Source organism: Orcinus orca, chromosome 6 (genome assembly GCF_937001465.1).
Source record: "Orcinus orca chromosome 6, mOrcOrc1.1, whole genome shotgun sequence".
In the NCBI taxonomy this organism is placed as follows: Eukaryota; Metazoa; Chordata; class Mammalia; order Artiodactyla; family Delphinidae; genus Orcinus; species Orcinus orca.
Window position 1 is genome coordinate 81,783,006 of NC_064564.1, and position 24,096 is coordinate 81,807,101.

Genomic DNA, 24,096 nt, shown 5'->3' on the forward strand with positions numbered 1-24,096 from the left:
GTAATCATAAGGAACTTTACATTTCATTATTAATTTTATTCTTACCTTTGGAACTCTATTCTCATTCTTCTTTTCCTGTCACCTATCCCACTCTACCCTAATTGGGCTATTAAGATTGCTGCCTGGCCCTCTGCACCTTCCCTGAGATACCCAAGCTTTCCCCTCTCTAGGCCTTTCCTGACCCCTTGCCAGTCCATCAGAGCATACCACTCTCGACCACTGGTTTTAAACTGTTCCAGTCAGAGTAATTTCATTAAGATCAGAGCTGGGTGCACATGTCTGCGTATATGTATGCATACTTATATGTGCATGAGTAAATAATATTCTGTTGTTTAAATATTCAGTAATACTTCTGGTTTCCAGTTTTGTGTGTAAGGCACTTGGACGTTACCATTCCATCTGAACAACAAGTAAAAGCTGAACAGACTGAAAAATCAACACTCTTCTTGGATCCACAAGAGAAAGGAAGACACAGGCAAACCACTGCCCCCAAGACTGGAGAGACAGACATGTGAATACAGTGTCAGGATCTAGTTCATGTGCTTTATACATAGTAGCTCACTTGATCTCTCAGACCTAGTGAAGTGGTTGTCATCATCCCCAATTTAGAGATGGGGAAACAGACACAGAGGTATTCAAATACTTTCCCTATAGCAACACAACTAGCGAAGTGGATGAGTCAAGTTTTGAGCTCATGCAGTCTAGCTCCAGAGTCTATGTCGTAACTATTATACTTGACTACCTCTCTAGAGTCTAGGACAATTTCCAAATTGGTGCACAGAGCATGGAAGATATATTTCTAGACAATTCAAATCACACCATTTGGCAGATGTGTCTTATTCCCCTAAAACACACAATGATTTTGGTGTGCTTCATATTGGGTCTATGGGTAATTCTTTGGGGTCAATTTGGTACCCTGAACCACATAAGCCATTATCAAAGAGAAGGCATAGAGACTTCCCTGGTGGTCCTGTGGTTAAGAAACCGCCTTCCAATGCAGGGTATGCAGGTTCAATCCCTGGTCAGAGAACTAAGATCCCACATGCCGTGGGGCAACTAAGCCCTTGAGCCACAACTAGAGAGCCTGGGTGCCGCAACTACAGAGCCCACCCGCTCTGGAGCCCGCATGCCACAACAAAGAGCCCACCCACTGCAACTAAGGCCTGATGCAGCCAAAAATAAATAAATAATTAAATTTTTAAAAAAGAGAGAAGGCATAAACCTCTTAAATGGTATGTCAAACTGAGGTATTGCTTACCTGCTGTGGTAGAATGATTCACACTAACTTTGAGACCCTGTAGCAGTAGTAGTAGTAACAGTAGCAACAGCAGCAGCAGTAGTAGAAATACAAACACTACTACTACTAATAACAACAATAGTAGCAAAGTCATAATAGCACTTTGTTGATCAATTATTACTTACTATCTTGCTTAGTGTTTTCATATTCATTATATTTTTTAATCCTCACCAAACCCTCTAAAATGGGTATTATTAACCTCATTTTACAGGTGAAGAAACTAAGACTGATAGAAAGGATTAGTAAATTCTGTAAGATTACAGATGAGTAAGAGGATGAGGTTTGAACCCAAGTCTTAGCCCCAGGCTGCATGACCCTTTATTGCCAATTTAATCTTCAGATAAGTTTGTTCACCAGTAAAATGAGAGAAGTTGAATTCCAAGATGGCTTCTAGCTCCACAGCGGAAAGGACTGAATACCATTGAAGAGATATAAAATTGGGTCTCAGCAGAAAAGTAAATAGAGGTGGGATGATTTGAATAGATAAAGAAGAGACTAAAGATAATCTAGTTTCATGGAAAGGATATAAAGCATTTCTGCCCAAAAAAACCTCATCTCTGGACACTTAGGAACTCAGATGTCAAGGTGACCAAAGGCTAGAGTAGCCAGACTCTATATCAGAGAATAGATTCTCAGAGAGCTGAATACGGAGGAAACAGCATGATGTTGGAAGTTAAGGTTCACCAAACATTTGGGCTCTGTACCAATACTTACTCACAATTTCTTCTGTATATAAATTTATTTTAATAAAACATATGAGCCGGATTTGAGAAAAATATTATGTAGAAGAGTTTTAAATAATATGCAGATAAGGCAAAAACAATAAAGCTATTATATACAACTGACTTTAGGAACACTGCTAGTCTAGAACTCAGTCTGATACTCACTAGATATGAAACAACAAAGCTCTCTAAGCTTTAATTTTCCCAGTAATAAATATGAGAGTTAAGCTAGAAATTCCTAAATATCTCTCACAGCTGTAGTGAAGCTTCACTTTTAAAAGCTGTTCCTAAATAAATTTTAAAACATAACCACATTAGATTTCCTTACACCCTTCATTAATTCAAGTGGGCCAGCCCCCCCCCAGAAATAGCCAACAGTCATATTTAGGTTAAAAATGGTTTGACCTACTTTGCTGAGTATCTCCAATCCTGAATGGTTATCTGTCTGTCTGAAGTAGTTTAGGAGAATGATTCTGAATTTCCTTCTCAATCTCATTTTAAATTCACATAACAAATTTCAAAAGAGAATGACGCAGAGCCTTCCAATTTTTAAAGGGCAAAATTAAGATATCTCCACCCTGTATTCCTCCTTGAAATTACCTAAAAGCAAGACATTTGAGAGGTAAAAAGGCAAACCTCAGCTAGAATGAAACCTGTAACTGAGAACCAAATTGTATGAAAAAGAGTCCCCAAATTTAGCGAATAGTAGACGAGAGCACAGAACAATGCTGAGGGGACAACTGCACCTGGAGGTCACAGAAAACAAAGCAGATGGTGCCCTTTAAGGCAGAAGCAACAGAGTAAGATGTGCAGTGACGGTGGGACCTTCCCTGGATACTGCAGCCAAGAATAACAAGGGAGACCGGGATAAAAAAGTAACACATAGACTTGCCATCATTCCTTGAAAGAATATGTTACTGAGACGGGAGAGAGGAGCAGTTCTAAAGTTTGAGGAGATGTTAAACTCTGTCATCCTCAGAGATAGAAGCATCAGCTAGCTGACATTCAAAACCCTAAATCATAAGGAGTTTTACTGTGCACCAGCAAGGCCTCCTGCTACCCCAGAACACTACGAACATAAAACACCCTCAAATATCTGGTTCATCATTCAAAGATGAGTGATAATAAAAAGGAATTAGCGGGCTTCCCTGGTGGCGCAGTGGTTGAGAGTCCGCCTGCTGATGCAGGGGACACGGGTTCGTGCCCCGGTCCGGGAAGATCCCACATGCCACAGAGTGGCTGGGCCCGTGAGCCACGGCCGCTGAGCCTGCGCGTCTGGAGCCTGTGCTCCACAACGGGAGAGGCCACAACAGTGAGAGGCCCGCTTACCGCAAAAAAAAAAAAAAAAAAAAGAATTAGCAACAGATCTAGTCAAAGATACTACAGTAAAATACAAAAGAAAAGAAACAAAACTAAGCACATCATAAAAAATATTACAATGAAGCAGATAGAAATATCAAACACATATCCAGGATCTCAGAGAATTAAATAGAACAAATGTCATTTTAAAACAAGAGCATGAAGAAAAGATACAAATATTCAAGAGGGAAAAAAATGATCAGACATCAGAAGGAAATTATATATGAAGTATCCAGAGCCCAGGAAAGAAGGTGAAGAGAAAAATAAAACCATCACAGAAATCAAGGAAACACCAAAAAGGAGAACAGACACTGTAGAAAACACAGAACTGAGAAAAGAGAACACCATAAAATGTATATGAATAAAGAGTTTTATGGGATTAGAGAGGAAATAGAATACATAGTATAAAACAAGAAGATTCTAAATTCAAGTATTTTTTTGCTCCTGAAAAAAGAGAATTAACTGAAGAGAAGAAAAACATCAAATATATAATTCAAGATAATTATCTTAAATAAAATTAGATTTAAAACTATGGATTGAGAGGTTATGCCATATACCAAAAAATAATGAATCAGAGAGATAAACATCAAGACAAACTTCAGTAAAGTAATTAAAGTTAAAGTTAAAGAAATAGTTATTTGGGTAGTGATCCAATTATATCCATCATGAAACTGCCAATATTCTGTCATTTTAACCTGTGAAAACAGCAATTTCTTCTGGTTTTACTTAATAACAAAATCTTGGAGATAAGGGCTGAAAAAGAGAATGGAGTGCAAGTACATTGGTAGAAATTAAAATATATCATTTAATTCTGATTAATCCAGTAATAGAAGTATGTATACAGAAAGGTTCAAAGTGAACACCAGGAAAACAGAAAAAGATAATGTAATCAGCTAAAATCAGGGTAGTCAGGAAAACGAAAAGGGCAGGAAAAACTGCAACACTTATTTCTCTTTGTTCATAAAGATGAAAATTAAGTATGTTACATTAGACTGTAACTATAAGGATAATAATGACATACAGAAAATAACATAAAACTTCCAAATTACCATATGAATTTATATCTTCTATCAGGAAAAGTAACTGTAATGAATGAAGCTCTAGCAGAAAATCCAGGACTTGTCAACAAATCTTATTAGGAAAGTGGTTGGCTGATCAAGATGACACTCAGCAGCCCTTCAGAACTAGATGAACTAATGAGTGAAGAAGCATATGAGAAATACATAAAATCCATTGAGGAGTGAAAATGGAATCCCTAAATAAAGTAGTTTGAAAGAACTTAATCTAGCATACTTGTTTTAAATTAGTGGAGGACAGAAGATTTTTTAACACCAACTTTTGCAAAACGAAACTACTTGCAACAATGTTACCAAAAGAAAATACTCCTTAAGTTCCTAACAACGTCAGATAAACACTGTTGAGTCTTTTTCATAGCACCCTATGATTTTTAGGCTAGGCTCCAGCTATAATATTCAGAATTCCTGAAACTAGCTGTGGTAAAACCAGTTATAAAAATTATGTAACTCAAGGGTAACACTGCTATCTTAAATCTTATATAATATTGTAACTTGCTCACATCCATCCCTGGATTTGGTTCAAAATACTTAGTTATCTTCCCATTGGAAATAACTGGCAGTGGAGAAAAGTTTTTGTTAGTTGCACAGTGTCAGATGAAGAACAATACTATCTTAATTTTGCAGCATACTGTGTTTGCTATTTTTATACAGTGAAGCAAAAGTCATGCAAGAAAATAAGAAACAGTTTAATAATAAAATATTCAACTTCTTAATTAAAAAAAAATAGAATGATTCCAAAGTGATAAAAGCAAAGCTGGAAAATGAAAAAGAAAAAAAAAGAGTGGTGGTGGAAAGAAGGAAGGAAAAGAAAGAAGGAGAGGGAGGAAGGAGAGAAAGGAGGAAAAGAAAAGGTTATGATCCCAATATTTTTTAATGCATTCATAACGTTAACACGTTTCTCACTGCAAAGATTATACTCCATAAATACCTAGCAGGCAGAATATCTATGCCAAGTAATACAGCATCATGAAAACTCATAAAGACAAGACTGAAGCAAAGGGAGGCACAGTTTTTGGATCTCTCACAATCTCCACATAAAAACAAAGGAACCAGGTGATAAACCAAACACTCAGAGGCACGATACACCAAGCACTCAAAGGCAACAATTACAACAAGCCACAAATGCTGAAATATAAGTGGGTAGGGAAAAACCACCAGTAGCCACCAAATCTGCCAGAGCAAAAGAGCGTCTAAAGACTCAAGAACAGGAGAATCCCCAAACAGCCAACACTGAAAACCAAGCTGCTCCAGTCTAGGAAGAGCAGTTAAAACCTGAGAGGAGTTCTGCCCAAGCACACGACAGGTGAGGACACGTGAGGTCTCCTGAGAGGAGTTCTGCCCAAGCACATGACAGGTGAGGACAAGGGCCACGTGAGGTCTCAAGGTCCTGGGACGTAGAGCTTAATTCCCACCACTATCCTTTCTTCAGAAGAGCTAGACTGTGATTCACCTCCAGAGGACAGAATAGGGAAAGAGCAAAGGTACAGTACAGAGACCTGGTAGACACCACCTTAACCAAATGGTGAAGGTTCACATTCTCAGTGGCGTCATGGAAATATCACACATGCCCTGATAAAATACGATGAGAAGGGCACTTCACCTCTGTGATATTCTTTCCAAAATCACATAACCCCAGTCTAATCATGGGGAAAATATCAGATACACCCAGATTACGGAACATTCTACAGGGTATCAGGGCAGTACTCCTCAAGACTGTCAAGGTCATGGAAAACAAGGAAAGGTTGAGAAGCTGCCATAGATCAGAAGAGATTCAGGAGATATGACAACCCATATACCTGTGGCACACTCGATTGGTCCTGGGACAGAAAGATGCATTTGTGGAAAAACTGGTGAAACTCATATAATGTTGGCTATTTAATTTGTAGTAAGGTCCCAGTGTGGGTTTCCTAGTTTTGACGAATGTACCATGGTAGTGTACGATGTTAACAGTGGGGATAGTGAGTAAGGGGTTTACAGGCACTCTCTGTAGTATCTTTGCCACTTCTCTGTAAATGTACAATTTTTTAATTAAAAGGTTTTTTTTATTTTACAGTAAATATGTTCTTTTTTTAAACAGAGGGCAAAAAGGGACAGAGAAAAAGCAACAGCCTTTTGCTAATTTATACTTTTTCAGGAAAATCATTTACTTTGTAAGGCTTTCAGATTAATTTGCACAGAACTTATCAGGGCATTCATTTATTCTACAGTGTTTCTAACAAACACAAAAGTATAAAAGATGCTATAATAAACTCCCATGTACTCATCCCCCAGCATCTGCTATTTTCATCATTATTGCCAGGCTTGTTTCATTTAATTTTTTTTGTGTGTGTGTGGTACGCGGGCTTCTCACTGTTGTGGCCTCTCCCGTTGTGGAGCACAGGCTCCGGACACGCAGGCTCAGCGGCCATGGCTCACGGGCCCAGCCGCTCCACGGCATGTGGGATCTTCCCGGACCGGGGCACGAACCCGTGTCCCCTGCATCGGCAGGCGGACTCTCAACCACTGCGCCACCAGGGAAGCCCTCATTTAATATTTTTAAAAAATCAACACAGAAGGAAGAAGTAATGCAAATGAAAACAGCAATCAGTGACTTGGAAATTAGAAAAAAATATTAGTAATATTAAATTATTGATAATTAAATTCAAGATCTGGCTCTTTGAAAAAACAAAATAGATAAACCATTAACTGATCTAATTTTTTAAAGAGAAAAAGCACAAATTGACAAAAGACATTAAAGGATAATTCAAGGAAAAGGAAATTAAAATGACATTTAAATGTTTTAAAAGATATTAAATATCATTAATAATAAAAGAAATAGAAATAAAAACTATGCAAGATTCCATGATTTAGTCATCATTAGCGGCAGAGATCGAAATACTTGGTAATACCCAGTTGGTATGCCGGAAAAAGGAGTGAGGAAACAGGTATTCCTGTGTTTTGCAGATGGAAGTATAAACTGGCATGTACTTAATGAAAGATGATTTGACAATATTTTTCCAAATTAAAATATTCACATACTCTTGACCCAGCAATTCCACTTCTGGGAAATTATGCTACAAATACACTTACAAATGCACACAAAGATATATACACAAGAATTTATTTAGAGCATTCCCCCAAAAAAGCCATATTTGCATATTGGAAGTAATTTAAATATTCAATAATAGAAGACTGTATTTTAAAACATTACAGTACATCAAAATAATAAAATATTACGGCACCATTGAAAAGACCCAGGCAGCTCTTTATATAATATTATGAAACAATCTCCAAAATACGATGAGTTTAAAAGCAAGGTTCAGAAGAGTTTGTATAGCATTGTAAAATTTGTGTACAAAATAAGACAAGAAGGAATCCCATGTCATTCCATGGAATTCATAGAGTTGTACACATCTGTTCTCAGACCCAAATAGGTCTTTTCAGCAATTTTTAAGGTCATGCGCTAATATGACAATTGTTGGGCTTATAATGAAAAGTTATAAAAGCAAGAATCCTTCTGTTCCAGACACAATCAAAAGATCAGCTGTCAGATCATAAAGCACTTTTCTATGGGCTTACTCTCCTACCAATCAAAAGCACCGGCCCTGCACCATTATCACCAGACCCCACTCTCAGGCCCCATATACCTATTAGAGGCCTAGACTTCAGAAGCCATCCCAAAAGACAGATATGGCACTATTTTGATATACTAGCTCTCCTCATGTCATACCTGGTTGCTCTTGTTAGGAGAAGGTGGAAAACAGAAAAACTGTAACAGAGGATCTGGAGGATTCAGGGAGAAAATCCAAGGGGGATACCCTCATCCAGAATCAAGAGAAGCACCCCAAATCCACTTCACCAATCCCCACCAGTGGTCATGACAAAGAAACTAATGTCCTAGTCTCTTGGGGCACTCTTGGGATAGGCACCATCAGAGCTACTCTGATTCGACACAGGACTAATATGTTTGCTTGCATGTTTATGGCATGTAACATTTTGCCATTCTTCCTTTGCCTCTGAGGGATAATTCAGTAAACCAAGAGATAGTTTAGAAAGCGGTGGTCCTTTTCAACATTAAATTAGCCCAACCGATCCCTCAGCAGGCCATCTTTCTTTCCCATGGCTTCTAGAACCAATCAGGGTGAGCAAGGAAATGCGTCACTTTGGAATTGCTTGGAGGGCCAAAGGTAAGTAATGACCTTCCTGATTTAAGGAATAACATTGGCTTCTGTGGCTTGCATGAGGAAATAGAAATTCTCTCAAGGGTCAAGATGGAGTCACCTAAAGAACTTTCTCACATCTGAACCAAGAAAAACAAGTCTTAGTTCTTCCTTTTAACTGTTAAAATTATAGTAACACCTCCTCAGTGTGGAAATTTTTAATTAAATCATTTGCAAACATACAAGGCTAATGTTTATCCCTTTTACTACATACCAAGTAGAAAACAATCACTTACTAAAGATATTCACCTGTTTTCAATCACGCTTACAATTATTATTGTGCTCATTCGCATACCATGTTCTAATTTTTAAACGTTACATATATAATAACAGAGCCAAAAGAACTTCACTTAGCAAATTTCAGTATATATTTGCACCAAGAAATACGTACTTCAAAATATGTGTATGGGGGCTTCCCTGGTGGCGCAGTGGTTGAGAGTCCGCCTGCTGATGCAGGAGACGTGGGTTCGTGCCCCGGTCCGGGAAGATCCCACATGCCGCGGAGCCGCTGGGCCCGTGAGCCATGGCCGCTGAGCCTGCGCGTCCGGAGCCTGTGCTCCGCAACAGGAGAGGCCACAACAGTGAGAGGCCCGCGTACCGCAAAAACAAAAACAAAAACAAAATATGTGTATGTACCTGAACATATGCAAGACTAAGACTTTTTTTATTAATTTAGACTGTCTTTCTCTCCTTATTTCTTAATATTCTAAACAAGCAGACATATCCAACATATAACATTTCTGCTATTTTTCTCTTTCTCACCCACAATTCACTGAAGCTCTACAGAACATTTAAGACAAAGATTGGAACCTGAGAAGTAAGGGAGGCACCATGGCTTCTAAAATGCCTGCAGAAATATTAATGTTTTCTTGAGCAAATTTCTCAATACCTGTGAAGATGTGCAGTGGGGCAGGATGGGGATACGAGCAAGAGAACTAGATGCTCCTCCTGACAACATCCTCTAAAATGGTAAGTGTTCAATAATTATAACTATACTGAAGATACAGAGGAGGAGGCAGAATGAAATGGAATCCATTCATTGACCCATTCAACAGAGGCATGGGCCAGACCTTATTCTCAGGCCTGGTGATGCATCTTAAAGAGTCCCTGTCCACTCGGACCTGATGTTCTAGTCAGGAAGAAGACAGGCACTACATAAAAAAACAGGAAGAAAATGAAGCAAGTTAAGGGGAAAGACAATAGTGGAAGAAATACGCTCTTTGGATACAGTGGTCAGGAAAGTCATCACGAATGAAGTGGCATCTGTGCAGAACTGTGAGTGAAGGGAGGGAGTAAACCGTGAAGACGTCTTAAAAGAGTACTCCAGGTGGAGAAAATAGCAAGTGCAAAGGCTCCAAGAAAGGCTGGATCTTATAGGCTTGGTTGGTACTGTAAGGACTTTCTATTTCATTCCAAGTGCGATGGGAAATCATCTGAAGGTTTCAAGAAAAACACAATAATAACACAATTGGATTTATGTTTCAAGAGCATCATCCTATTTGCTATGAAGTGACCACCCTGTAAACTGACAAGACTGGAAAAGACAGGCTAATGGAGGCTATTGACATCGTACAAGCCAGAGTCTATATAGAGACTTAGACTGCAGTGGTAGCAATGGAGATGGTGATAAATGGTCACTATCTGGGTACGTTTTTAAGGTAAAACAACAAATTTGCTGACAGAATGGATGTGGCGTACAGAAGTGGGAAAGGGAGTCAGGAACGACTCCTTGGTTTGTGGCCTGAATAACTGGATAATTAGAAGTATCATTTATTGAAATGGGGAATACTGGGGTCACAAAGGTTTGGGGTGTGAAACTTAAGATTTCAGTTTTACACATTTTAAGGAGTACTAGGAATTTATTTTCCAAGAGGAGTTGCCAAGGAGGCAGATTGGACATGAGAGTTAGAATATCAAGGAAGGGATCTGGACTGGAGATATAAATTTGAGAATAATTACATTATAAATGGTACTTAAAGGTGTGATGTGCTATGATGACATCTAACGGTATATGGGAAAAAATAAAGATATGGAGGGGCTTCCCTGGTGGCGCAGTGGTTGAGAGTCCGCCTGCCCATGCAGGGGACACGGGTTCGTGCTCCGGTCCGGGAAGATCCCACATGCCGTGGAGCGGCTGGGCCCGTGAGCCATGGCCACTGAGCCTGAGCATCTGGAGCCTATGTTCCGCAACGGGAGAGGCCACAACAGTGAGAGGCCCGCGTACCACAAAAAATAATAATAATAAAAAAAATAAAGATATGGAAAAACTGAACCCTTGGATATACTGACATGTAGAGGTCTGGAAGATGAAGGGTATGTCACAAGAGAGACTGAAAAAGACTGGATAATCAAGGGAGAAGACTGTGTGGTCCCTGAAAGCCAAATGAAGAAAGCGGTTCAAGGAGGGAGTGATGAAATATATCACATACTCTTAGGGGCAGAGTGAGATGAAGACGGAGAATTAACTACAGAATTTGGCAATGAGAGTTTACTGGTAACTGTAACCTGAAGGGTTACAGTGGAGCGGTAGGGAGAAAACCTGACTGGAATGGATCAGAGAGGGTAGTCAGAACATAATCCTTTATAATGTGGTTATAATGTGCTTGTTTACACCAGCAACCCAAAGTATGGTGCGCATGTGTGTGTGCGCGCGCACACACACACACACACACACACACACACAATATCAATCTCTCTCTCTTCCTCTCTTTCTCTCTCCTCTCTCTCTCTCTCTCTCTCTCATAGTCTTGCTTACAGTTCCACTTCCTCTGAGTTAGACCATAACTCAACTCTAGCGTATTTTAACTTCTTTGTACTATATTTCATAACAGTGTACAACTTTACACAGCTACATTTTTATTTCACAATTTGGACTAAGTTCTTAATAAAGGGTGTAAGAAGATAAAAGCATCTTGAGGCAACTAGAAAATATAGTTTACATGGAGGATAATATTCTCACTTAAATAACTGCTCCAGTGTGGCATGAAGATGACCTCAAAACCTTAGTGTCATTACTCCGTACACATTGCTAATAAAGGTACGTAAACACATTTCCCTTGACAGGCAGAAGCCACAGAAGCTTCCTTCTCTAGCCACCAATAAGAGGCAAGTTGTGAATGCTGAAGTAAGCCTGGACCTGCTTAAATACAGAGGTAATCTATTCATTGGTCTGTGTCTAACAATAGCCAAGAAATTAGAGGAGGACACTTGAGTAGCCTCCTGTTCTTACCAAATGAATTATTTAATCCACTGTCCTTTATTTAGGGTTTCTGAGCTCACCAAAGTGTGCACACATCACCTTTCAGCCTTGAGGACAAAAGAATAAAACAGACAACTCATCACGTTACCAAGAGGGATAAGTACTGTTTCAATTAATGTGCTAATCCCTAATGAAGACAGCAGCCATTAGATAAATAAGCAAACCATTAGGGTAGGAGCAGAAATAACAGTGCATTCACAGATCTATCGATGGCTGCTAGATATCAGACACAACCTACAAATCCTGAAAAGAGATTAGTAAAATGTGGTCTATTTCTAAGACTGAAAGCTCTATTACTGTTAAAAGAAATTGATTAGATCTATACTAAAAGGAATGAAACCAGCCTATCAGCATGGCAGGATCTCAAAAGCATGTTGAAGGTAGATGGGTGATGTTCAAAAGGAATTATCCTTACGTACATTTTAATTTTATTTACTTATTTATTTTATTTTGGCTGCGCTGGGTCTTTGTTGTGGCCAGCGTGCAGGCTCTTCGTTGCGGCATGCAGGCTTCTCTAGTTGTGGCATGCAGGCTCTAGAGCACACGGGCTCAGTAGTTGTGGCGCGGGCTTAGTTGTGGTATGTAGGATCTTAGTTCCCCGATCAGGGATCGAACCTCGGCCCCCTGCACTGGGAGCGTGGAGTCTTCATCACTGGACCACCAAGGAAGTCCCAGGAATGATCTTTATGTACATTTTAGAAAGCACTCACAAAATAACACTATACATTGGCTACAGATATGGAGAGATAGATGAATAGATAGAGGGTTTTTTTTTATTGGAGTATAATTGCTTTACAATGTTGTGTTAGTTTCTGCTGTACAATGCAGTGAATCAGCTATACGTATACCTATATCCCCTCCCTCATGGACCTCCTTCCCACCCCACCCCCCATCCCGCCCATCTAGGTAGGCACAAAGCACTGAGCTGAGCTTCCTGGGCTTTATAGCAAGTTTCCGCTGTCTATTCTATGCACAGTGGTGTACATATGTCAATCCTAATCTCCCAATCCGTCCCACCCTCCCTTCCCTCCCATGTCCACATGTCCATTCTCTGCATCTACGTCTCTATTCCTGCCCTGCAAATAGGTTCGTCTGTACCATTTTTCTAGATTTCACATATATGCATTAATATATGATGCTTTTCTCTTTCTAGCTCACTTCACTCTGTACGACAGACTCTAGGTCCATCCACATGTCTACAAAAGACCCAATTTCGTTTCTTTTTATGGCTGAGTAATATTCCACTGTATATATGTGCCATATCTTCTTTATCCATTCATCTCTCATTGGACATTTAGCTTATTTCCATGTCCTGGCTATTGTAAATAGGGCTGCTGTGAACACTGGGGTACATGTGTCCTTTTCAATTATGGTTTTCTCAGGATATATGCCCAGTAGTGGGATTGCTGGGTCATATGGTAGTTCTATTTTTAGTTTTTTAAGGAATCTCCATACTGTTCTCCACAGTGGCTGTATCAATTTACATTCCCACCAACAGTGTAGGAGCGTTCCCTTTTCTCCACACCCTTTCCAGCATTTATTGTTTGTAGATTTTTTGATGATGGCCTTTCTGACCAGTGTGAGATGATACCTCATTGTAGTTTTGATTTGCATTTCTCTAATAATTAGTGATGTTGAGCATCTTTTCACGTGCCTCTTGGCCATCCGTATGTCTTCCTTGGTAAAATACCTATTTAGGTATTTTAAATACCTAGCCTTCCTTGGTAAAATACCTATTTAGGTCTTCCACCCATTTCTTAATTGGGTTGTTTGTTTTTTTTAGATATTGAGCTATTTGTATATTTTGGAGATTAATCCTTTGTCTGTTGTTTCGTTTGCAAATATTTTCTCCCATTCTGAGGATTGTCTTTTGTCTCGTTTAGGGTTTCCTTTGCTGTGCAAAAGCTTTTAAGTTTAATTAGGTCCCATTTGTTTATTTTTGTTTTTATTTTCATTACTCTAGGAAGTGGGTCAAAAAAGATCTTGCTGTGGTTTATGTCAAAGAGTGTTTTTCCTATGTTTTCCTCTAAGAGTTTTATAGTGTCTGGTCTTACATTTAGGTCTTTAATCCATTTTGAGTTTATTTTTGTGTATGGTGTTAGGCAGTATTCTAATTTCATTCTTTTATATGTAGCTGCCCAGTTTTCCCAGCACCACTTATGGAAGAGGCTGTCTTTTCTGCATTGTACGTGCTTGCCTCCTTTGTCATAAATGAGGTGACCATATGTGCATGGGTTTATCACTGGGCTTTCTATCCTGTACCATTGAGCTACATTTCTGTTTCTGTGCCAGTACCATACTGTCTTGAATACTGTAGCTTTGTGGTATAGTTTGCAGTCAGGAGACTGATTCCTCCAGCTCCATTTTTCTTTCCCAAGATTGCTTTGGCTATTCAGGGTCTTTTGTGTTTCCATACAAATTGTAAAATTTATTGTTCTATTTCTGTGAAGAATGCCATTGGTAACTTGATACAGATTGCATTGAATCTGTAGATTGCTTTGGGTAGTATAGTCATTTTCACAATATTGATTCTTCCAATCCAAAAACATGGTATATTTCTCCACCTGTTTATGTCATCTTTGATTTCATTCATCAGTGTTTTATCGTTTTCTAAGTACAGGTCTTTTGCTTTCTTAGGTAGATTTATTCTTAGGTATTTTATTCTTTTTGTTGCGATGGTAAATGGCATTGTTTCCTCAATTTCTCTTTCTGATTTTTCATTGTTAGTGTATAGGAATGCCAGAGATTTCTGTACATTAATTTTGTATCCTGCAACCTTACCAAATTCATTGATTAGTTCTAGTAGTTTTCTGGTAGCATCTTTAGGATTTTCTATGTATAGTATCATGTCATCTGGAAACAGTGACAGTTTTACTTCTTCTTTTCTAATTTGTATTCCTTTTATTTCTTTTTCTTCTCTTATTGCCATTGCTAGGACTTCCAAAATTATGTTGAATAATAGTGGCGAGAGTGCATATCCTCACCTTGTTCCTGATCTTCGTGGAAATGCTTTCAGTTTTTCACCATTGAGAATGATGTTGGCTGTGGGTTTGTCATATATGGCCTTTATTATATTGAGGTAGGTTCCTTCTATGCCCATTTTCTGGAGCGTTTTTATCATCAATCGGTATTGAATTTTTTCAAAAGCTTTTTCTGCATCGATTGAGATGAGCATATGGTTTTTATTCCTTAATTTGTTAATACGGTGTATTACATCAATTGATTTGCATATATTGAAGAATCCTTGCATTCCTGGGATAAATTCCACTTGATCATGGTGTATGATCCTTTTACTGTGTTGTTGGATTCTGTTTGCTAGTATTTTGTTGAGGATTTTTGCATCTATGTTCATCAGTGATATTGGTCTGTAATTTTCCTTTTTTGTGATATCTTTGTCTGATTTTGGTATCAGGGAGATGGTGGCCTCATAGAACAAATTTGGGAGTGTTCCTCCCTCTGCAATTTTTTGGAAGAGTTTGAAAAGGATAGGTGTTAGCTCTTCTCTAAATGTTTGATAGAATTCACCTGTGAAGCCATCTGATCCTGGACTTGCATTTGTTGGAAGATTTTTAATTACAATTTCAATTTCATTACTTGTGATAGGTCTGTTTATATTTTCTAATTCTTCCTGGTTCAGTCTTGGAAAAATGTACCTTTCCAAAAATTTGTCCATTTCTTTGAGGTTGTCCGTTTTATTGGTATATAGTTGTTTGCAGTAGTCTCTTATAATTCTTTGTATTTCTACACTGTCAGTTGTGGTTTCTCCTTTTTCATTTCAGTTTTATTGATTTGCGTCCTCTCCCTCTCCTTCATGAGTCTTGCTAAGGGTTTATCAATTTTGTTTATCTCCTCAAAGAACCAACTTTTAGTTTTATTTATCTTTGCTATTGTTTTCTTCATTTCTATTTCATTTATTTCTGCTCTGATCTTTATGATTTCTTTCCTTCTACTGATTTTGGGTTTTCTTTGTTCCTCTTTCTCTAGTTCCTTTAGGTGTAAGGTTAGATTGTTTATTTGAGATTTTTCTTATTTCTTAAGGTGAGATTGAATTGCTATAAACTTCCCTCTTAGAACTGCTTTTGCTGTGTTCCATAGGTTTTGGGTCATTGTGTTTTTATTGCCATTTGTTTCTATGTATTTTTTTATTTCCTCTTTGATTTCTTCAGTGATCTCTTGGTTATTTAGTAGCGTACTGTTTAGCATCCACTAATTTGTGTTTTTTACAGTTTTTTTCCTGTAATGAATTTTTAATCTCATAATGTTATGGTCAGAAAAGATGCTTGATATGATTTCAATTTTCTTAAATTTTCTGAGGCTTGATTTGTGACGCAAGATGTGATCTATCCTGGAGAATGTTCCATACGTACTTGAGAAGAAAGTGTATTCCACTTTCAGGTGGAATGTCCTATAAATATCAATTAAATCTATCTGGTCTATTGTGTCATTTAAAGCTTGTGTTTCCTTATTTATTTTCTGTTTGGATGATCTGTCCATTGGTGTAAGTGGGGTGTTAAGGTCCCCCACTATTATTTTGTTACTGTCGATTTCCCCTTTTATGGTTGCTAGCATTTGCCTTATGTACTGAGGTGCTCCTATGTTGGGTGCATAAATATTTATAATTGTTATATCTTTTTCTTGGATTGATCCATCAGTCATTATATAGTGTCCTTCCTTATCGCTTGTAATAGTCTTTATTTTAAAGTCTCTTTTATCTGAGTATTGCTACTCCAGCTTTCTTTTTATTTCCGTTTGCATGGAATATCTTTTTCCATCCCTTTACTTTCAGTCTGTGTATGTCCCTAGGTCTGAAGTGGGTCTCTTGTAGACAGCATATATAGGTCTTGTTTTTGTATCCATTCAGCCAGTCTGTGTCTTTTGGATGGAAGATCTAATCCAGTTACATTCAAGGTTATTATTGATATGTATGTTTCTATTACCATTTTCTTAATTGTTTTGGGTTTGTTTTTGTGGGTCTTTTTCTTCTCCTGTGTTTCCCGCCTAGGGAAGTTCCTTCAGCGTGCTGAATTCTCTTAGCTTTTGCTTATCTGCAAAGCTTTTGATTTCTCTATCGAATGTGAATGAGATCCTTGCTGGGTAGAGTTATCTTGGTTGTAGGTTTTTCTCCTTCATCACTTTAAATATGTCCTGCCACTCCCTTCTGGCCTGCAGTGTTTCTGCTGAAAAATCAGCTGATAACCTTATGGGATTCCCTTGTATGTTATATTTTGCTTTTCCCTTGCTGCTTTTAATATTTTTCCTTTGAATTTAATTTTTGTTAGTTTGTTAATATGTGTCTTGATGTGTTTCTCCTAGGGTTTATCCTGTATGGGACTCTCTGTACTTCCTGGACTTGGGTGACTATTTCCTTTCCCTAGTTAAGGAAGTTTTCGACTACAATCTCTTCAAATATTTTCTCAGATGCTTCCTTTTTCTCTTCTTCTTCTGGGACCCCTATAATTCAAATGTTGGTGTATTTAGTGTTGTCCCAGAGGTCTCTGAGATTGTCTTCAACTCTTTTCATTCTTTTTTCTTTATTCCGCTCCTCAGCAGTTATTTCTACCATTCTGTCTTCCAGTTCACTTATTGGTTCTTCTGCCTCAGTTATTCTGTTATTGATTCCTTCCAGTGTATTTTTCTTTTCAGTTATTGTTTTGTTCATCTGTTTGTTTGTTCTTTAGTTCTTCTAGATCTTTGTTAAACATTTCTTGTATTTTCTCAATCCGTGCCTCCATTCTATTTCCGAGATTCTGGATCATCTTTACTATCATTACTCTGAATTCTTTTTCAGGTAGGGTGCCTATTTCCTCTTCATTTGGTCTTGTAGGTTTTTACCTTGCTCCTTCATCTGTGACATACTTTTTTGTTGTCTCTTTTTTTTTTTTTTTTGATTGGTGGGAATTTGTTCCTGTCTCATTGGTTGTTTGGCCTGAGGCCTCCAGCACTGGAGTTTGTAGGCTGTTGGGCAGGTCCGGGTCTTTGTGCCAAGATGAGGACCTCCAGGAGACTTCGCTCCAGTGAATATTCCCTGGGATCTGAGGTTCTCTGTAAGTCCAGTGGTTCAGATATAGAGCTCCTACCACAGGAGCTCAGGTCCAACCCCTGGCTGGTGAACCAAGATCCTGCAAGCTGCGAGGGGCAGCAAAAAAAAAAAAAGGAGCAGGACAATAATAAAGAGTAAAAAATAAAATAAGATTAGAAAACTAACAGATATGTTAGAAAAAATAAAAATGTAGATAAAACAACAACTGGAAGGTAAAACAGAACCACAACAGCAGAAAAAAAAAAAAAAAAAAAGGCTGCAAAAGGCCTTGGCTGTGGGGAGCGGGGCTAGGCTCAGTGTGGCTGGAGGGGCCCAGGAGTGCCTCCGGACTTGGAGGGTGGAGGACCAGGTCTGGGACCCCAGCAGGCTCCCTGGGCCCGAGTGGACAGGGGAAATACTAGGAGTGTTCCCCCCGATCCTCCGATCTCAGAGGGTCCTTCCCCTTTGGCCCCTCCTCTTCTTCACGCCTCCTCCCTCCCTCCTATGCCCCTAGGACCCTCAGAGGGAAGAGGACCAGGTCCGGGAGCCCAGCAGGCTCCCCGAGGCCTGAGTAGGTAGGGGAAATGCTAGGCACATTCCCCCCTGATCCTCTGATCCCAGAGGGTCCATTCCCATCCGCCTCTCCTCTTCTCCACCCTAGGATCCACGTAGTTGGACGGGGCCCTGGAGGGTGTAGGACCCAGCCCAGGAGCCCATCAGACTTCCTGGGACCCGACTGGGTGCAGGAATCACCCACCACACCTCCCCTGATCCTCCAGTTCCAGAGGGTCCCCCCCCCAACAGTCTGCCTCTCCTCCTCTTCCCCTCTCCTCCCTCCCTCCCTCCCATGCCTCTAGGGTCCACATGGCTGGAGGGGGTCCTGGAGGGTGAAGGACCAGGCCCAGGAGCCAAGCAGGCTCCCCAGGGCTGAGTGGGCAGCGAAAATGCTAGGCACATTCCCCTCTGATCCTCTGATCCCAGAGGGCCCCTCCCAGTCTGCCTCTCCTCTTCTTCCCCCCCCCCACCCCATGCCCCTAGGACCAATGCAGCCAGAAGGGGACTTGGAGGGTGGAGAACCCAGCCCAGGAGCCCAGCCAGCTTCCCAGGGCCCAAGTGGGCAGGGGAAACACTAGCCGTGCTCCCCTTGATCCTCCAAGGCCCCAAGGGTCCCTCCAGGCATGTGAACCTCTCCCCACTCCCAGCCACCCTTCAGGGGCGCCAGTCCCGTCTGGCTTCCACTTCTCCCCTCCACTCACTCCCCACCACATCCTACCCAGTCACTCGGGGGTTCCTCCCATCTCCTCTGGGGTTGAGGTCCCCCACCAGCATCTAGCAGGTGCCCTAGTTGGGGGGAGACATGAACTCCAAGTCCTCCCACTCCGCCATCTTCAATAATAGAGTTTTTATAGCGATATATAATGATATGTACCAAACTATTAATGGTGGTTGCCTTTGGAGATGTTGGGAAGGAAATGGGACATACAATAATGGTTAAATGGGATATCAATAGTTAATTCTGAATGATGGGAATATGGGTGTTTGTTATGTTCTCTTTTATGCTTTACTATATATTTTAATCAAAAAAATTTTTTAAATAAATGATAACCTACTGTTCTCTGAGTGGGAATTGTGGAGACCTGCAGCCCACAATGGAGAGAAAATCCATGATGTCCACCACACCATCAGTCACATGGATTCACCTGTGCACTGCCTTTAGCTCCCTCCATGCCTCAACTACTGTCATACAGTCTAGCTATCATTTTACAGTTTCACTCATCTTGGGATGGTGTGATCAGGGAGTTTATAGTAGAGTAACAGTTTCACTGTAAAGAACTATTGGTGGTCCACGAAGCTTCCAGCTCTCAGTCCAGGCTGTCTTTCAGGAGTAGCTTTTCCAACAGTCATTCAGTGACTCATCAGAACCCATCCAGCCACACTTCCAAGCATCAGGGAATGGACCACTCTGACTCCTCACTAGACAAAGATTGCAGGGAAGTCAAGGAAACTTAGCAAGTGGACACTTTTTCATGGAACCCAGAAGCAGTCACTGAATAAAAGCTAAGTAGCAAAAAAGTAGCAAAGCCTGTTGATAAATCAGACTCAGGAAGCACAGTAATGTATCAATTATATTAAAAAATCCAAATTATCATTTGGTGAGTGCAATTTGGCATCCAGATGGACCACACTAAACAATGCAATTCTTTTTAATTATTTAAATATTATTTTGAGAATCACTTAACTTGGCAAGGACAACTGTTTAAAATCTAATGTTTTATAGGAACCACATTACAGTTTTGCTACATAGGGGAAGACTTTCTGTAGTCTTTGCATCATTTGTAGTAGATGATTCTAAGGTTTTAACAGACTGCACGCTCCAGCAAGGAGGAAGGGAACTAATATTCACTGAGTTCTTTATATGTACCAGAGCCCGGACTGGTACATTTAAGTGTCTTACAGTATGAAACCAGTATCATGTAGAGATGATATTCTAGAGATTTTTTCCCACAATCTAAAGATTCTAGAGATGAGAAAACTAGGTTTTGACTATGGAAGTAACTTACCCAAAGTCAGACGTTTGGGAAGTGGCAGATCCAGATTTCAAACCTAGGTTGCTCAACTTCAAAGCCTTTACTCTAGAGACAGCTCATTTAAAATAAAGTTTTAAAAAGTAATAGAGACTATAGTAGGAAACATCATGTGTAGTCATCACAGTAAATGGAAATGGAAATTCTATGCTATATCTAAGGGCTTTTGTGAGAGAATCTGTAGAAACATGAATTCTTTGGCCTATGAACCCCTACCCCCCCAATACTCTGTGGACTGTGGAAATCTCCCTAATTGAGATTTAGTAATCCATGATCAAACTTTAATGAGCAGATGAATCCTCTGGGGATCTTATTAAAAGGCAGATTAAGATTCAGCTGATTTAGGATGGAGGTGAGACTCTGCAGATCTAACAAGCTCTCCATGATAATGATCTTTCTGGACCATAGACCACAGTTTAAGTAACAAGGAGTTGCAGAATATTTAACTATTTTCAAGTGAAGATGGCCTTCTGGGACAATCTTCTGCTGATGGAAATCATTAAATCCTGTTTTGAATGACAAGATCCCATCTTAAAAATTATTTAACTTTCTTGAAGACCTTGGATTTATATCTTGCAGAACACACCCTAAGGGATGACTTTCCTACAAAAAGAGCTCCTCTAAACTTCCCCAAATTACAGATCTATCATTTCACCAAACACATACCCCAAATCTGTGGTCTCTTTTTCCTCAATACATTGCACACGTTGATTTCTCATTTAAATAGTCAGCATAACCAATAAGCTAGTTTCAAGATGAACTTTTTACCACTGAGCTTTGATATACTTTGCTTCACTTAGCAGAGGAACTGGTTAAAAACAGCAGCAAGTATTAGACAACTCTAAGCATTTTTAAAATAAAATCTGTCTTTACGATCTCAATAAAATGATCCGAGACACTTAAGGATCCTTTGAGAGACTTTTTTTTTTGCAATAGCACCTTCAAAATCACACTGAAGTTAAGTATTTCAAACCACTATTTCAAATAGCATTAAAAAAAGACTATGTTCCAGCCGTTCCTTTTTAATTTATACCTGAGCAATTTTATGCAAATCTTTAGATACATGCTCTCCTGCAATTAAAAAAACAATGGGTGTCATTCTTATCCATTCTGAGAACATAATTCTACTGTAATGTTCTAAAGAAGGTAAATATATTGGTTAATTAATCAGGTAGAAGCATTAACCTTGATTATAATTAAACCAAAATCATAATTTTTGGCCAACATGTCTCTGCCACGAGATGAATCATGATAAACAATTCTGCTCCTTGGGTTCACTCATTTGATTAATTGGACTATATTTTGTGGCTAATATGATCCTGACAGATCAGAATGCCTGCCTCATCAAAATTTAAACTTTCATGTTATAGAATTGAAGAACCTTACCCTCAATATCTTCCAAGAATAGTGAATATTGTGTTTGCCTAAAAAATAATACACTCCCTCTTCTTTTGTTAACTACTCAATTCTCTTTAGATATCTATATCCGTACATAATCACGCCCTTCCTGCCCCATGAAGCCAATGTGTTTTAGAGGAAGTCAACTCCACCCCTAGCCAGTCAGCCCTGAGCCAAGCAAAGTATCCCTTTCTCTGGGCAGAGCAACTGGTTCAGAGATGGACTCCTGATCCAATTGAAGTCAGTAAAATATAAGAAAAGGTTTCTTGTCACAATCCAGGAAAGAAGCTTTCTCACTCCCCAGAGGGAAGATTCAGAAGGATCCCTCTCCCTGTTCAAGGCAAGCATCAGTGAAGCCACCTTTAACCACAAGGGGGAGCCAACCCTTATGATGAAGCTGACACCATAGGGGAGCAAAAATAGAACCTATGCGAAGGGTTGTTACAAAGGAAATACCCTTCATACACTCTTTCCATCTTCTATTCAACCAGTATTCCTCTAATTGATCTATGAAGACATTTTGAAAGCCTCTTCGGATGCCTTGCTTTAGTTCAAAAGTACACTCTGCCACATTTCCCCTGGCACGATAGTCCAATATATCTGTCAGAGAAGGAAATGAGGTTGCTGTAATGACGACCCAAACACTTCCTCTTCTTGGAACTCCAGGAAATAAAATAAAGCTCATAATTCAGAGTTTGCTGAATCTCTCTTCCTCTTTTTGAAAACTGGAATGGCAAAACGGCATTTGCCCACATCTGATCTTCCAACGTACCTCATTTGCCAAGATTACTCAACAATCGCATTTACAAGTCCTTTTTTTTAATGTTGAAATATAATTTAAAGAAAAAACATGCATTTATTGCAAGGGGGTGCTTCAACTCCTCTTAACAATCTATTTGCTCAGGCTTCCCTGGTGGCGCAGTGGTTGAGAGTCCGCCTGCCGATGCAGGGGACACAGGTTCGTGCCCCAGTCTGGGAAGATCCCACATGCCGCGCAGCGGCTGGGCGCATGAGCCATGGCCGCTGAGCCTGCGCGTCCGGAGCCTGTGCTCCGCAACGGGAGAGGCCACAACAGTGAGAGGCCCACGTACCGCAAAAAAAAATCTATTTGCTCATTTTGGCTCTCTCTTCCCCTTTGACCACAATTCTAATTAAGGAGGGACTGTTACTATTTTCTCCACTGTGTTAAATTGGATAGAAGTTTCTTTGTCCCAAAAAAGAAGTCCAGAGGTATAGCTAGCTCACGGTACTTGTGGCAGCTTCACTGTCACCAAGGACTCGAGCGTCTTTTCTCTTACAGCTCAGGAATCTTAAGCTTGTACCCCATGATCCACACTAGTTAAGAGCATCAACCTGCTTGTCCATATCCCAAGCAGCACAAAGGAGAAAGGGGGGGACAGAAACATGTGCCCCTTTCTTTAAAGGACTGCACTGATTAATTTGTGCTTATTATGCTATGACAACAAGCTCCAAAATATGAGGTGCTTACAACGTTTATTTCTCTCTCTCTCCATTCCTCAGATTCACCATCTCTCACCACTTAGAATGGATCCCCTTGTGGGTTCGTGCCTCCCCTAATCTGACTCAATTTCCCACACCTCCGTGACCCCCTAACACCTTGCTCTGTGCCCTCTGCAACTGGAAATCCCCTATGCTGTGACCTCCTCTCTGGAAGTTGCCTTCACCTTCTTGCTCTAGCTAGAACTTTCGGGTATCACTTCAAGAGCAGTCCTTTTAAGTAGAGGCTGTTTTTATTCTCATACCCAATTTTTTTTTTTTTTTTTTTTTGCAGTACGCGGGCCTCTCCAGTTGCGGAGCACAGGCTCCGGACGCACAGGCCCAGCGGCCATGGCTCACGGGCCCAGCCGCTCCACAGTATGTGGGATCTTCCCGGACCGGGGCACAAACCTGTGTCCCCTGCATCGGCAGGCGGACTCAACCACTGCGCCACCAGGAAAACCCCTCATACCCAAAATTCAACAAGGCTTGAGATGGGCAGGATCCCCCTTGCTCCTTATCTTTATTTCTAAACTATTGTTTCCCCCCAATCTCTAAAAGTCCTCAGTTACATGGAAACATGTGTTATCAGATTAGATTACCACATTAACCTGCCCTTATTGCAATAATCTACCTTCCACTGGTTCCCATATTAACGTCCTAGACCTTGTCATTACCAACAAAT